Source organism: Equus asinus, chromosome 1 (genome assembly GCF_041296235.1).
Source record: "Equus asinus isolate D_3611 breed Donkey chromosome 1, EquAss-T2T_v2, whole genome shotgun sequence".
In the NCBI taxonomy this organism is placed as follows: domain Eukaryota; kingdom Metazoa; phylum Chordata; class Mammalia; order Perissodactyla; family Equidae; genus Equus; species Equus asinus.
The window spans coordinates 156723262-156739278 of NC_091790.1; positions in this window are offsets into that span (position 1 = coordinate 156723262).

Below are 16017 nucleotides of genomic sequence, written 5' to 3' on the forward strand. Positions count from 1 at the left end.
TTCCTCCTGCTAGAAACCAAGTCCTGGAAAAACTTTTTTAAAATATAGTTTGTCAAATGCTTTGGGTTTTAATGAAACGCCAAGATCTAGGAGTCATAAATTATCTGGTGGAACAGGAGGCCTCACGGAGAATGAGGAATGCTGGAGTTCTGTGTTCAAGATGAATTGCTGGAAAAGTGTCTATCTTATAACTCGGTCCTGTTCCTTACCTGTTTAGATTTACACAACAGCCAATGTTAACAGCCCTTATGTGGCTGCCGAATGCCAAATGTAAACAGAAAAACAAGACAAAAAGTTCTTTGAGTGTATTTCCCTCAGTTGGCCCAGAGCCAGGTCTGCCATGCAGGGCCCCCCTGCCCTCCTGGCATCATTCTGTCACTGCTGTTAATAGTATTATTGGTGTTGGAACAAAGCCAGCTGTCTTCTTTCTCAAACCAATTTGTCTGATAGCATGGATTATTGTGTTAGGTAATCTGTCACTTCTGGAAAAGACCAATCTTTAATGTCCTTCCTATACATATTGCTCTCCGAGCATTTGAAGGCGTTTTGGTGACACCACCCCATGCCCAGCTTATTCACCCCAGAAGTAACTGTCATTTGGCACCTTCTCAGCTAAACAGCAAAAGCATTTTAAACAGAGAGCTACACAAATCTAAACTTCTTAGATTATTTATGCAATACACGTAAATGTTAAGAGCAGATCTACACCAACAAAGGAAAATGATCCCATAACGTGCCTAAAAATCACTTGTGACTCGATTATAGGAACAGTTCCTAAAGGATTCAGGAAGTCCCGCCTCTCTAGGCAATTGCTTCAATTCTCCACTTCACCTGGTGAGCATAATCTGAGAACGAGAATCTCTTTTTTTTTTCTTTTTTTAGGAATATTTTCAGTGTGCCCTCCAAAGAAGATATAGGCTATTTTCAAAAAGGACGTTCACCACTTGGGAGGCTGAGCCCTGAGTCCCAGCCTCCTTCCCTGCCTCGGCTCATCCTGGTGCTTCTTACCTCATGGTCACGAGACGGTGGTCTCCCTCCAGTCCTCCATCCAGATAGAAAGAAAAGGGGAAAAGAAGAAGGCGATGCCAGCCTACACCAGAAAAACAAAATCTCTCCCCAAAATTCCAGCAAATTTCTACTAACGTCTCACTGGGAAGGCCGGGGCACGTAGTGGCTGGGTACATTGCCACCTCAAACAGGATTAGAATTCTCTCAGGAAAGCAGAAGGGGAGAGTGGATATTGAGAAGGTCTCTAGCGGAGTCCCCCACAATACATTCTAGTCATATATCTCCACTCAGAGGGGAGGGCCATGCCCAGACTTCAGTGAAGTGGGCTGTCTTCTCCAAGACTCCGGTAAGTACCAAAGGCAAAGGCGTTCACTCTCAAAGGGGGACAATTTTGACCTGAACTCATAGCCGGTGAAATGCTGACTTAACTGTCATGCCTTCAGCAAAGTGAGCAATTATGAGATCAAGATGTGATCGCTACTAATTCTGGAAGCAAGTAGCTTCAGGATTTTCTCATACAAGGTTGACCATGAAACATGAATCTCACACATAGTTATTTAAAAAAAGAAAACCAACTTTCTCATGGAAATTATCAGGTTGCATATTGCTATAGAAACGGACAACTTCCTGATCCAACATATTGTGAAAAGTACTCCCTATTGAATCAAAATGGAAAGGGGTGAGGGGAGGAAAACAGAAGTTATTAATTCTATTTATAAAACAGAAAAATAACAGAGTGAATATTCCCTTTAACTAATGGGTTTCCCTTCAGATGATTTCTAAGAGCAAGATTCCCCGATATCTTTACAGTAGCTCAATTTAGATGCCTCTTTTATGGGAACATGGCTAATTGAAAAAATGTAACCCAACACTTGAACTGTGTAAAGACTTGGCAGGAGACTGGCAACACATTAGTAATTGCTAAAGCTGGATAATGGATACACAGAGGTTCATTGTGGTCTGTCCTCTCCTTTTGCTTTTGGTTTGAAATTCTACATAATTTTTTAAAAGATTTGCCACTAGAAAACTAAAAGTTCTGATTTCTTCTTAAAACAAAAGTTTCACACTCTCTTTTCTAACTTAAAAGGGAGTGTGCTGTGTGAAGAACAGATTCAAGTCAGTGGGGAAATGCAGAATGGGGACTCATTAATTCATAAAATCTATTTTCAAATTCAGAAAAAATGGTTTCTGCTATGAAAAATGAGCATTCTTTTGAGAATACTTAAAAATGTAGGGATGCGTTACTGTGGCTAGAAATGTTATGTGACGTAGGAAAATAATCTCTGTAGAAATGTTGTCCCCAGAGAGCCTCTCTCCACCTTTCAGCTGGGTCATATCACTTGATGCTCAAAGCACATGACGAATGCTGTGATCTCTCCAATATCCTTTCTCCATAACAAGTGGCAGGAATTCCTCCTCTTGTTTTTCCAGAACAAACTTTGTAAAGAAAGGCTGTGGCTTATACACAGCTGACTTTTGCAAACAAACCATACTTTGTGTCTATTACTGTGCACAAGAGCATTTCTTATTCTTGGCTTATTAATTTAAAGCCAACCATGGCTTTTAAAACATTTATCTACACCCAGATTATTTCCTTTCAGCCCGTCATCCACACGACCGTTTCCCAGTTGTCTATCGTTGTATGAATTCCTGAGATAAAATCATTTCCATACTGTTCACTCTGAGATTTCTCTAGTTTTGAAAGAAATCTTCTACTCACTCCCTATCTTCCCAAACCCTCGATATGAGTGTTTCCTCAAGTTCAGTTATTCCTTCAGAGGCACACTAAATATTTTCGTATTCATTCACTTATTCATTTGCAATGCAAACTAACTTATTTTCCAGATCACTCATAGAAAGGTATCTTTCCAAAAGATGCCCTATCCCATGCATAAACCATTTCTATTTTCAAACAATAAATGTATGTCCAAATGAAATGTTTCTGCAATGAAAAACAAGTTGGTAGCACTACTTAATTTGATTATGATCTTGGAACTGAAGGTCTGGAATGATTTTTAATCGTTGCAATTTTTTTCTTGATATTTCTTCTGGAGCACTATAAAACACTTTAGTTTTCTAAGTATTATTACATGGCCAAAGCTGCATTGACAAATGAAAATAAAGTGTTAGCTTAAAAATAGAATTTTGTCCATCAAGATAGCCTGCAAAGCAAAACAGACCTATGGGAAGCTACAATCTTGGAACATATTACCAAATTTGTGGTGGGAAAATGTTTATGGCTTAGTTCTGGTTAATTATTCTAGTCCACGTATGCATGAGAAGTAAATTCTGCCCTTTTGAAGAGAAAAGCACCAAAAAGGAAACGTTGGCAGTTCTCTGTATACCACTGGGGCAGTTTAATGTGTACCATACTTTGCCACGTCAGCAGAAGTGGGGACCCCTGGAGCTACTGTGACCCATGAAAAAGGCAATATTGGGAGAAGGGGAATGAGCAAAATCACACCAAACTGCATAAGATCCTGGTCGCCGGGCTGTTATGGAATTGTAAATCCGTTAAAACCTGCTTCAAAAACAACTTTTCACAACTGTAAAGCAGAATAGCTCGTGCAGCCACAAAATCTTTCTCTCTTAAGGTCCTGTCATTTGAACAAATCCCCCAGGGACCCTGGCAAGTGGTAGCCCTGTTAAAGAATGTCACCAGCATTAACAGTCTATTTCTATGCTAAAAAAAAAAAAAAAAAATCATTAGATGGCCACCAAAGAAGACTTTGAAGAAAATACCCTTTGCTTTAAGAACATTGTTCTTTTTTATATTTTTTTAAAGATTGGCACCTGGGCTAACAACTGTTGCCAATCTTTTTTCTCTTTTTTTTCTGCTTTATCTCCCCAAACCCCCCTGTACATAGTTGTATATCTTAGTTGCAGGTCCTTCTAGTTGTGGGATGTGGGATGCTGCCTCAACGTGGCCTGGCAAGCAGCTCCATGTCCGCGCCCAGGATCCGAACCCTGGGCCGCCACAGCGGAGTGCGCGAGCTTAACCACTCAGCCACGGAGCCGGCCCCAAGAACATCGTTCTTTATTAGAAGTTTAATGGAGAAAAAAAGGAGAGATCCACAATAGGCAAATGTAATAGATAGGAAATGTAGAAATACCCAAGAGCAAGGCCACACATTACAACATTCTTGGAAGGGGGGCTTTTCTTCAAGAGAGGCTACCCAGGCAGATGTTAGTACCTTGAATTTACTACCATCAGGGCACCCTGGCAGGAGGATAAGTGGGGGGACTTGCCTTATACCCTAATGACAGCTCAGTGTTGATATGATTACAAACCAGACATGTGCGGTCTGTGGAGAGCAGTGCCCAATCTGTGCCAACATGGTATCGACACCTATTTGGCGTGCAGCAATGCTGGGTATAACTTGGGTACATTGGAATGATGTGCTGGAAAACCGGCAGAACATATTCCAAAGAATTTCTTTAAGAAACTCTACAAAGGGTGGGTATGGAAATGCTGAGACAGAAAGACCTTATGGAAACATTTTGGGAAGACCATACCCCTGGCAGCATTTACAGACAGTATGGCCAAATCATTGGTCCAACAAACAGTTCTACAAAATTCAGCAGCTGTCAGACTCACAAGACTGGACGGGGCTGGAGGAGGTGTCGCAGCCCATCTCTTGCCTCCTTAAGCAGGATGTCAGGAGAGTTGGTACCATTTTTTTTAACATCATCTATTAGTCACTAAAGGACTGGCGGGGGGTGGGGGAGTGGCAGGCGGTGCGGGCAGAGGATCGTCGCTTTGCTTCGTTTTGGTTTTTTATCTCCTTCATATTTGCCTCTAGCACTCTTGCTTGAAATTTGTAAGAGTCAAGGCAGCATAAATATAGTTCCACAAAGCTATCCCAGGAAGGAGCTCTAATGAGCTCTTTTAGAGCTTGGTCTGAAAATCCACACTGGAATCTTGATGCTCAGAAGATGATGTTCTTATCAGGCAATAGAGCATCGTAGAAAAGACATGGAATTTAGAGTTAGAACTGAGTTTGAATCCTGAATCTGCCCAAGTCATAAAGAGTTGCAGATGCTAAATTATCCTGTTCAAAGCTCACCTTACTTCTTTATCATGTCGCATTGGTAGGTCTCTTTGGTTGCCACTTAAAGTATCCTTGTGCTTAGAAATATATGGCTCTCTTAACCTCCAGACTATAAGTGCAAGAGAAAGCACTTGCCGGGCCTTACCTAGGGTCTCTCAGGTGTGAGAATTGGCCATACGTCAGTAACAGAAAATCAGTTCATCCAAAACTAATTTGCTGAAAATCAACTGCCAAATAATTCATTTATCTAAATGCCCAATTCACTGAATTTTCCCAATTTATGGATTTATTAAAAACTAGTTTCTTTCAACTATTTGTAGACTTTACAGAAATTTGTATTGGGCAGAGTGATTTTTAACAGCTGTTGAAATAAGATTTCTTCAAAGTTAGAGTTAATTGTGTTTCATTTTCTCTGCATAACAACACATTAGGGATTATTCCATTGGTCAAAAGGAAAGAATCACAAAGTGATTTGGTCTCATGAGTTTATTTAATATTAAGAAAATATTGTTCATTGTTAGTAACCAAAATTTCATCATTTTACAAGGTAATCTTTTGGTTTACACTGATTTTTTTCTCATTCTTTTATATCCTTTTTATATAATTCTTGTTCCAAGTTCAAATCAAGACTCTGCCCTTAGTCTCCGGGTAGCCCTGGCCAGGGGGCTTCATCTCTCTGTGCTTTATTTCCCTCATTTGGAAAATGGGACTAATAGCTCCTACTTCACGGCTGTTGAGAAGATTAATCTGGTTTATTAATATATGTAAAGTGCTTAGAACAGCAATTGGTATATAGTAAGGCTCAAATGAATGTAAACTATTATTATAGCTTTTTAAAAATATTGTATTAAAGTGTGTCTTTCAACACTTGGGTCACCTTCAATATTTTGAAAACTTCTTACTTTGGCACTCACTTACTCTACACCTCCCACCCCTGGAAATGTCCCTTCTTGCCTCTTCTGTACTGTGGCAGCACCTTGAACTGGCCTCTATGAGAGCATATGTTTATATCCACGTCTAGTTGGACTGTGACCAGAGACCATTGTCCGTTCATCACCGTAGGCTGTAGCACCATAGTGCCTGCTAGCACGGTGCTCCGTGCTTGGTGCTTGGTGAGCTTCCCTTAAGCCTTTGCCAAATGAACAGGTAAGTGATACAAATGAACCTAGCACATCTTAGGGTGGGTCATGTGACTGGTGTCTGGACTCATCCCTTTTATGCTGGCTTTTACTGGCTTCTGTTTCAAAGGGCGGCCTTTTGTGAACTCCTGCCCTCATTCTGGAATACACTCTCTTGTGAGCAAACAGCTCCCATCTCCACTTAACACCAGCCCCCTTCCCTCAGAGCCAAGCAACAGTATTACATTACCAGGCGTTCTCATTCTCAGAGGTACTTCCTGGGATGAAGTGTAAATTAATGCCAGCCTGACCACTCTGGGTCATTAAAGACCAGATGGTAATTTTTGCAAGAGGAGCAACTGAACCCTACTGGCCTGGCCCAAGTCCAACCCGGATAATTGCCTCCTGCCTACGGAATATCCCCCCCTCTCATTTCAGACACAGAAATGATTTTCACTTCATCCTCTGAAAGCTGGCCAGGCAGGGCTGTGCTGGTTTTTCACCCGACTGTGCTGCCTGGGGGCGGTGGGGTGAGTAGCTTTCCTCTGGGGGACTGCAAAGTGCTCTGGGGCAAGGGTGGTAGGCAACATAAATCCAAACGTTTTAATAATATATTTGGGGAAGAAAGACTTAGTCATCTTAAGTGAAAACACTTCATCTCTCATTGCATTTCTTTTTAAGCCACAGGAGTGATCAGAAGTCCATTGTACCTAAACAAGTTTTAATTTGGATGTGACTTATCTTTTTTTAGAATCACAGACATATGGCTTATTCCCAGTCTAGGTCGTCCCTGGAATGGTCCACTTTTGACATTAAAGCTACATAAAGCAGTCATGGATGGGCTTTTGCTGGAGCAAATCCCCTGTATTATTACTATGGGAGGAAGCCAAGGGGTTCAGCAAGAACCTCAGATGCTTGCTCAGCATGTAACTGCCTACATAGGAGAAAACCTGATTGGCAGGACGGATGGAACAGATCAGTCCAACCATGAAACATCCAGGGCCAAGGTCAAGAGCGCCCGAGGTTGACTGACACAAAGATAAACAGATGGAGCACAAGGCATAATGAGCAAGGACTGGTTAGGAACACCATCCCCAGTAGGCCTGCAGGTCTTGACCCTTTTGCATGAGATTATCCAGAATAGTTGGATAGACCTGAAGGGGGAAAAATTTCCTGAAGTGGTTTACGGTTATGTATTGGCTTGCCACTCTTGGAAAAACCTGAGGTTCAGAATTCTCTACACCTCCCTTTGTGTCCTTGGCCAGAGGTATGGTTTGCATGGAACGGGCTGAAGCATATTTTCTCCACCCAGAAAAATGTCACAAGGCCTCAGAAGACCACTAAATAGCTTATTGCAGGACCGTAGGGGACCCCTGACTTGCCCACAAACACATTCTCTTCACCCATGGCCTTGGCTCAAACCTGCCTTGGAGAAGCAATGTCATGAGTCAAGCTAATACTTAGTAATAAAGTTTCCTGGGAAAGCAAGACTGCCAAAGTTTAAGTGGTGGGTTTTTATAACCAGGATTATGGTCCATTAAGGGACGAGGATGAAAACACCAGCTCGTTTCATTTTGATCTCTTGTCTAAGCAGAACCACCATTCTATTCCCAATTAAAGTTCCACAAGAAAAATGCTGATATTTCTCCTCCAGAAACAACCTTCCTGGCACTTTCCCAAAAACCCACCGTGGTCTGAAGCCACATGCTCACACTATTGAGATTCTGTGGCTTTGTTTTCTCCAAGGAGGTATATGGCCTGTAAATAAAATGAGTTTTCAATTGAGATTTTTTTTGCATGCAAAAGAGAATACACGAAATATGTTCAATCCATGTTGGACATGGAAAGAGTATGCCATTTGATAATATGGAATAGCAGTTCTTCCCACTGATGATCTTCCTGGCTTTGTGCTGCACGAAGGGAGGACGTGGACAACTGATGATCACAGTGAAGCCACCATGGCCACGAAATAGAATTCAGCTTCGACCTTTAACTTGCCCCATGGCTCAGGGAATGGGCATGAACTACCTGGTTCCTCCATTCTTCTCACACTAGTAAATTCCAACAGTGACCTGCGTGCACAGCAAAGACAAGCGCCTCTCTTCTAGACATGGCCTGGTCATTTTTGAGAGCAAGGCACACAGGCATCTTCAGGGCATTCTAGATGAATCTTCACAGGCATGAACATTGACAAGGAGAAAATTAGGACTTTTGGTTAAACAACCGAGGAAGGCTTGGGTCTGTCCCATCCTTCCAGAGGTGACAGTGTAACAAGCTATTTTTTGGACTTTTCCAATAAAAAGTAAAAAGTAGCTTTGTATTATGTACTAAAATAAATTCCAGTCTAACCAAAGAGCTCTCATATCTACATAAGGAATCTCCCAAAGGCTATTCGAAATGAAGTTTAAAAAAAAGAACTAATAAACTATTTTTATAAGACATATTGAAGAACAGCGTCAAGAAAGAAGTCTAGGGGCCGGCCCCGTCGCTGAGTGGTTAAGTTCACGCGCTCCACTGTGGCAGCCCAGGGTTTCTCTGGTTCAGATCCTGGGCATGGACATGGCACTGCTGGTCAGGCCACACTGAGGCGGTGTCCCACATGCCACAACTAGAAGGACCTGCAATGAAGATGTACAACTATGTTCCAGGGGGATTTGGGGAGATACAGCAGAAAAAAAAAAAAAGATTGGCAACAGTTCTTAGCTCAGGTGCCAATCTTTAAAAAGAAACCAGGCGTGAAGCAAAAAGACAACCTACCAACCAGGAGAAAATATTTGCAATCACATTTCCAACAAGGGGTTAATCTCCAAAATATATGAAGAACTTAAAACTCAAGAACAACAACAACAAAAATAATAATAAAGAAGTCTAATAGGTTGTTAAATAAACTCATCTTCAGGTGGAGATGAGAAGGCTCAACTTTCCCCAAGAAAGTTAAGCAATTTCTTTTTGAGAATGTTTTTGTCAAGCCATGAGATTTGAAGTAAACTCAAATTAAAAATGAAACAAATAGGAAGTTCTAACATCACCTAGCTTACGTGTGTCCTGTTATGGCAACACATATGAGAAAATACATTCACTTGTTTCTAAACAGACAGAGGAAAAATATCGTTCATGGACAACCAGAAGCAAATATTTGTAACAAGAAATCAAAGAGAAATACAAAATCCCTGAAAAGAACTACCACTTGAACCAAGCAGTTTTTCTGTCTGTCCCTTTCTCTTCCTATGACTCACTCTAGGATACACTTGTCCCACATGATGGCTTGGTTTATCTCTGGACAAGAGGGAGTGTGAGATACAATATCTCCATGGAGAAGATTTTCTTTTTTTCTTTACCTAAGCTTTAAGATGTTGAGGATAGAGGAAAAGGAAAGATGTCTATGGGCTATGAGTTTGGGTTATCCCCTGGCTGGGCATTATAGCAGGGAATCTTCCTGAGTAGGATTTTCTTCTTCCAGAGCGTGTTCAGAGGAGGCAGAGCTGGTACCTCAGATACAGTGAGCCTAGGAGATTGATGCTGCTGAAATTTGAACTTGGAATCTGTTTTTATGTAATTGCATATGGACAGATAAACTGCAAATAGCCACCAAAACAAACAAAAAACCTACTAACCCTAAAGATGACTCAATGGACTGCTGGAATTTTCAGGGAGAATCAATATTTGCTAGGAGGATGTCTTAGTCTGCTCACGTTGTGATAGCAAAATCCCAGACCAGGCGGCTTCAGTTACAGAAAGTTGTTTCTCGCAGTCCTGGAGCCTGGAAGTGCAAGGTGGCAGCATCGGTGTCTGGTGAGGGCTCTGTCCTTGGGCGGTAGACAGCTGCTTTCTAGCTGTGTCCCCACACGATGGGGAGAGAGAGAGAGAAAAGAGAGAAATAAAAATCTCTGGTGTGTCTTCTTATAAGGATATTAATCTTATTGGATCAGGACTGCACCTTCACGACCTCATTTAATCTGAATTACTTCTGGAAAGACCCTATCTCTAAACACAGCCGCATTGGGGGTCAGGATTTCAACATGTGGATGGAGAGAGGAGACAAAATTTAGTCCGTAGCAGAGGGGCAATATTGAAAATGTTTAATTATTGGACACAGGCACCAACCAATCAGAACAGATGCTTGCCAAGTCTGGTCGGATGCCAGCTGGACTGGCACATACCAGCAGAATATCAGCTCTACCCTTGAGATCTGGAAGAAACAAAAGAAGCAAAAGACCTCCCCCTTGCCTCCTCCTGGAAAAATCTTCACTGTCCATGTCAGAGATGGCTTCTTTGACATAGTGCATTGCCCCAAAATGTAAAAACTAGATCTTATCCATTCATGTCTGGAAGTAAATGTGTTGCTTTATCAATACAAACATATTTTAGTTAACCTACTAACAGTGTTTATCTGGAAGGAAGAGAATTCTAGGAAACTTTCACTTTATGGATGATAGGGTTTTACTATGTGCACGTATATTTTTGGTAATCAGAAAAATCAACAAAGATATTGAAACTGTTTTACATTTGCAAAGCTGTCTGCTCTTTAGTCCTAAAATCCTATAGGAATGAGCTATGTTAGCAGCAGAGTTTTTCCTGGGGTTTTCCTATTGGAATTAATCTACTGCATGAGGAGTTGGATCTGTTTTATACATAAAAACCACTTTCATTCATGTGAATAGTTTATTCCTTGTTCCTAGGTTGGTTTTTTAAAAGCGACAAGAATGACAAATTTCTTAATGAGAAATTGAAGTGTTTAAGAAGACAGTTCTAACAAAATTCAAAAGAGTGGCTGTCGCAGGGCTGTGGGCACTCTTTAAGCATGATTTCAGTCCCTCTCTCCTAGGAAATGAAATCGCTCCTTCTCTTCCTCAGTATTTGAAGAGAGGAAGCCTTCTTGCCCCAAAAGGAGATGTTAAATAGACAAGAAAGACAACCCAGATCTTGTTTCCATATGGATGTCCTACTTGATGTTTGTATTAGTTTCACAAGTCTCACACTGCAGGACAGTTAGTGCCCAATACACTAAACACAGAATCATCTCTCAGGCATTGTGGCATTTCCAAATTCTCCCTGAAAGCTAGTCCTGCTGAGAACCGCTGCATTTCACTAAGCTAGAGTACTCACAGCCTCTAAAACACTCCATATCATACTGTGCCTGCCTCTGGATCACTGCATATTCTGTTCCTTCTAACTGAAACATTCAACTGACCTTTCTTCCTTGAGTTACTGCTTATCTTTTCTAAGTCTGAAAAGGTTGAGTTACTATTCACCCTTCCTAACCCTGAAAAGGCTTCTCTCATTTTTCCCATGCCACACTTCTCATGCTCCACTTTGAATATTGCACATAGTAGCCAATGAGTTCATGTGCAAATAACTGAAAACCTGTCTAACAGTGGCTTTGAACCAAAAAACAAACACAAAGTCTAGAAGTGGGTGAATTCAACGCTATTTCAGCAGCTCAATTTTATTATTGAAAATTCATGCTGTTTTCTTCCTTCAGCTCAACCATTCTCAGCATTTTTGGCTTTTTACCCTCTTGCTAATTGCCTCATGGTTGCAAGATGGCTGCCCAAGCTCCAGCATCATGCCCTTGCATAACTATTGCAATTAACAAAGAAGAGGATGGTCAGAAGGCTTTCTCCCAAACATATTCTATCTTTCTATCTGGGAAATAAATCTGAGTAATAAGATATCCTCCACATCTCGTTACCTGGAACTGTTCCACATTAACATGCCCCAAAAGAAGCTAAGCAAGTCTCTATCAAGGAGTAATATGTGCAGTTTATTGTATCAATTATACTTCAACAATGCTGTTAAAATATCCACAACTAGGCTAACAAGTGTTATTAGCAACATAGTTTAAAATAGATTAAGATACCATTCTTTATAAAATAAAACTGCTCCTTAGCATGTACAGAAAACTGAATTAATGTATTTGGAATGAAGAATGCCTTGTGATGGGGGAAGAGGGACCAAGTTGTGGTGAAACCATCAAATTCCCTGTCATTCAAAGTTGTGCCTCTATGATTCGTCCCTCAAGGATGCTGGATCCCTCTATAACTAGGTGATGATAATAAAACAGCTGCTTATATTTGACATACCACTTTGCAAAGTTTTTCATCTAATCTTAACATCTATCCTGGAGGTAAATAGTACTGTTCCTAATTTACAAGGGAGAACAGAGGCTCAAAGAGGGTAAGTCCCTTGCCCGAGTCCACCTGGCTTAAGTAGCCCAAGGGAGGCCACACCCCAGGCCTGTCTATAACACCTGCACCCTCATGTCCTGGTTGTGTTCACCCTGGGGCCACTCTGAGCTAGAAATACCCAAAACCTTGGGTACAACTCCATGAAATCCACTACCCTTACCACTCCAAAGGAGATAAACAAGCCCCCCAACCTCCCCCCAAGCAGTTATAGAATCAGTCCAGACCTAGCCTGCAAGAAACGAGCCAGGAAATAGTCTTTCTAGCCCCACTATAAAGTTTACTGACTGACATGGTCCAAGAGACCGTTTCAGAATTCATATGGGCTAAGAGGACCCAACTTCTTGTCGAAGCAGAGAGATTGTAAGCATTTGGTTAGTATAATGAAATCCAGTTAGTATTAAATAAAAGTGTTTATTGAGGGTCCAAAATGGGTTGGCTCCTAAACAAAACACAAGATCAGACCTGGATGTCTACAGAAAATTTAGCTGCTTCACTGACTAGTTTATGAACTAAATATAAAAATAGACTCGTACGTTATTCCAAGTAAAGATAACAGATGGACGCCCTTTTTAGACTTAAACTGCTATGCCCTATTATTAAGAGAATTAATATAAATGTTCCCTGAATGTTTATAAGGTGTTTACTCAGTTTCTATTCTGAAAATCAGGACATCTTGGTACCAAAAATATTTCATGCCCAACAGTTAGACAAAACCACTATTTCTTCGGTTTACAGCCTCTCTTAATCTCTTTGTGGAAATCTCCAGACCTCAACTACATTCCTTGAAATTTTACAGGGCACAAGAGGAACAGAAATCAGCTCAAAATGAATATGTGTATTCAGAAATGCATTGAGATTTTTCCAACTTTTCAGGTACCTCCTACAAATTAATCTTCTTCAGGGCCCTGGTGGTCCCTGAATCACTGTTTCACGTCCCCACTCCGCAGCCCCCCCTCTGGATTCTCTTGATAGGAATAAGTGCCAGATCATTAGGGAAGAAAAACTTTATTGACTCAAGATCTGGGAGGGCCGGCGCAAGGTCAGGAGCAAGTACCACCGGTTTTACATAATTTTTGCATCTGCACCAATTTGATTTAAGGGTATAAGTGGAATTTATTGGTGAGTATTGCATTATAAAAAGTGGTTTATACCACATTGTCTCATATTTGTTATGATTCAGTCAGAAGTGAATTGTACGCATGCTGTCTGCAGTGAGCCGATACAATGGAGGAAAAAAATGGCTCTTGAAAGGCACATTTGTTCTCCTTCCCATTGTCTTTAATGGTTTACTTAGGTGGAAGAAAAACTGCTTTAATGTTAAAACTGTATCTTTTCCTATGACACTGGTTACCAAATGGAAATTATTAGAACAAAAAAAAGCAAAAAGAAGTTGAACCTGATTTATTAAGACAGTGGTTATAGAGAAGAATGGAGTTGTTTTAGCAAAATGTGCAAAATGAAGAAATTACTTAGGATCTCCAAAAAGAAAACAAATGTGTAGAAATTCAGGATGAAACATTCTGGAATTTCAAATTCCAACAAACAACAACAAAAAAACTTATTTGCTTAGCATCCCTTGTTTTACCTTGATTGTATCTCTATCAGGAGTTGGAAACCTTTCAAAAACAGTCCAAATGGCTTGTCCCCATGCACCTGGCATGCCTCAGGAGTGGAGAGAATGGATGCCCACTATGCTTTGAGCAAGATGACAACTGAAAGTAACTTAAAGTTCCATGAAACTCCTCCAGGTTCCTTTTTAGAAGGCAAATTGGGCAGTATTTTTTCCTATACCAATCCTGCCATTTTTCCCCAGAAATTTAAAAATCCTGGTTGATAGATCTGAAGAACTGCTTCTACCATTCCAAGAGTCAATGACACACTCTCCAAGCTGACAGGAACGTCGGCATCTCCTCTGAGACTACAACCAGGCTTCCAGATTCTCTCTCAATTCTCCGTTAATGTTTTCTTTGTCACGGCTGTAATTTGTCTCAAGTCCAAGAGGACACTGAAAACAGAAAACTCACTTCTCAATCGATTGATGCTGTCAAAGAGTTGAAGACTCATGACCAGATGTGTCCCTAGGAGCTGCCTCAGACTTGGGAGAGTGAGTATGATTTGGCCATTTCTCCACTCCATTTTTCTATAGAGGCCCCCCATAAGCTCATGGGCACACTGGATACTTCCAGTTTGGTTTGGTTTGGTTTTCTCTGCCTTTTACCATCACCCTCTGGTCCAATATCCTAAATGATCTTTTTTAATATGTACGGATGAAATAATATGATGTCTTGGATTCGTCTTAAAATATTCCAGGGACCAGGGGAAATCAGGCAGCTATAAATGAAACAAGATGGGCCATGCGTTGGTAATTTTTGAACCTGGGTGACGGGTACAAAGGGGATTCATTATACTTTCTACTTTTGTATATGTTTAATGTTTCCCCTAATAAAAAGTATTTAGATATTGCTGTCAGGAAGTGGTGTTGTTTGGGGTTTTGTTTGGTTTGGTTTGGTTTTGGAGAATTTACATGTGGCTGTCTACTGAACAGCTAGGCCAGTGGTCTGGTCCACTCAGGGCAGCTGTAGCAGCGTTGGCCTTTGCAGACAGTCAGGGACAAGACATTTCATTTGATTGTGAATAGATGTGCTACCAATCCATGAGCCAGAGCCAATGCTGAGTCCTATAAAACCCACACTGTGGGATTTTCTTGGAAGCAGAATTCCGTCCCTTGTTCACATAAGGCTGCTTGGAGAGGGCCCTCAGCTCCTGCCCCCGACACCTGCAGGTGACTCACAGGGGATTAACTGGTGGAGAAGAGGCTGCTCCAGTCCATGGGGAGAAGGGGTGAAGGGAGAGGAAGGGGAAGTGGCACGAAGGATGCCCAGCTGCCCAGAGACAACTCTTCTCAGCTCGGAAGTAGAAGGCTAGGTCCATCCTGGGTGTCTGTCACAAGCCTGGCAAACAATGGGTTAACTAGGGCTGCTTTAACTTGAGGCACTGAGAATTGGAGACCCAAGAAAATGAAAGTATCTGGCAAATACATCTTGCATTGAAATGAATGTCACTTTACATCTTTTCTCTTCCCCCAACACTTCAAAGAAAAATTCTTTCACTGAAGGGTCTCCAAATCTTCTTGGTTTTCAAAATCAACCTCTCTCTGAATCTGTTACTAGAATGCGGAGAGGGCAATTATTCCAGAATAATCTGCTTTTCCAGGGCTCTTAAGACTAGAACATCCCTACATTCTCAACGCAGCTCAGCTGTCTGTAGAGTAGCCTCGGAAAACATGTCCGTAATTGGAAAGCACTGAGTGCCCTTCTGAGGCTTTGTTCTTTTATAGCTCGAGTGGTTCTCTCAAGTGTTGATACTAAAACTTGCTCCATTTATATAAAATCACAGCCATCCGCAAACTGTGTCCTTACAAAGGTTAATGTCATGGTTGTTAGATGAAAAACGATCCTCATCCCCTCAAGGAGCGATCTCCAGTTTTTAATGGTCCACCCCATCACTGAAAAATGTAGGCACATACGCACCTCATATTTTCATATTAGTTTCCTTATAAATTACAACCCTGTTGTAATAATAGAAAAATAGTGACAAGTACATATGTAACAATGCACCGTGCTCCTTTTTAAGCACTTTACATATTTTAAT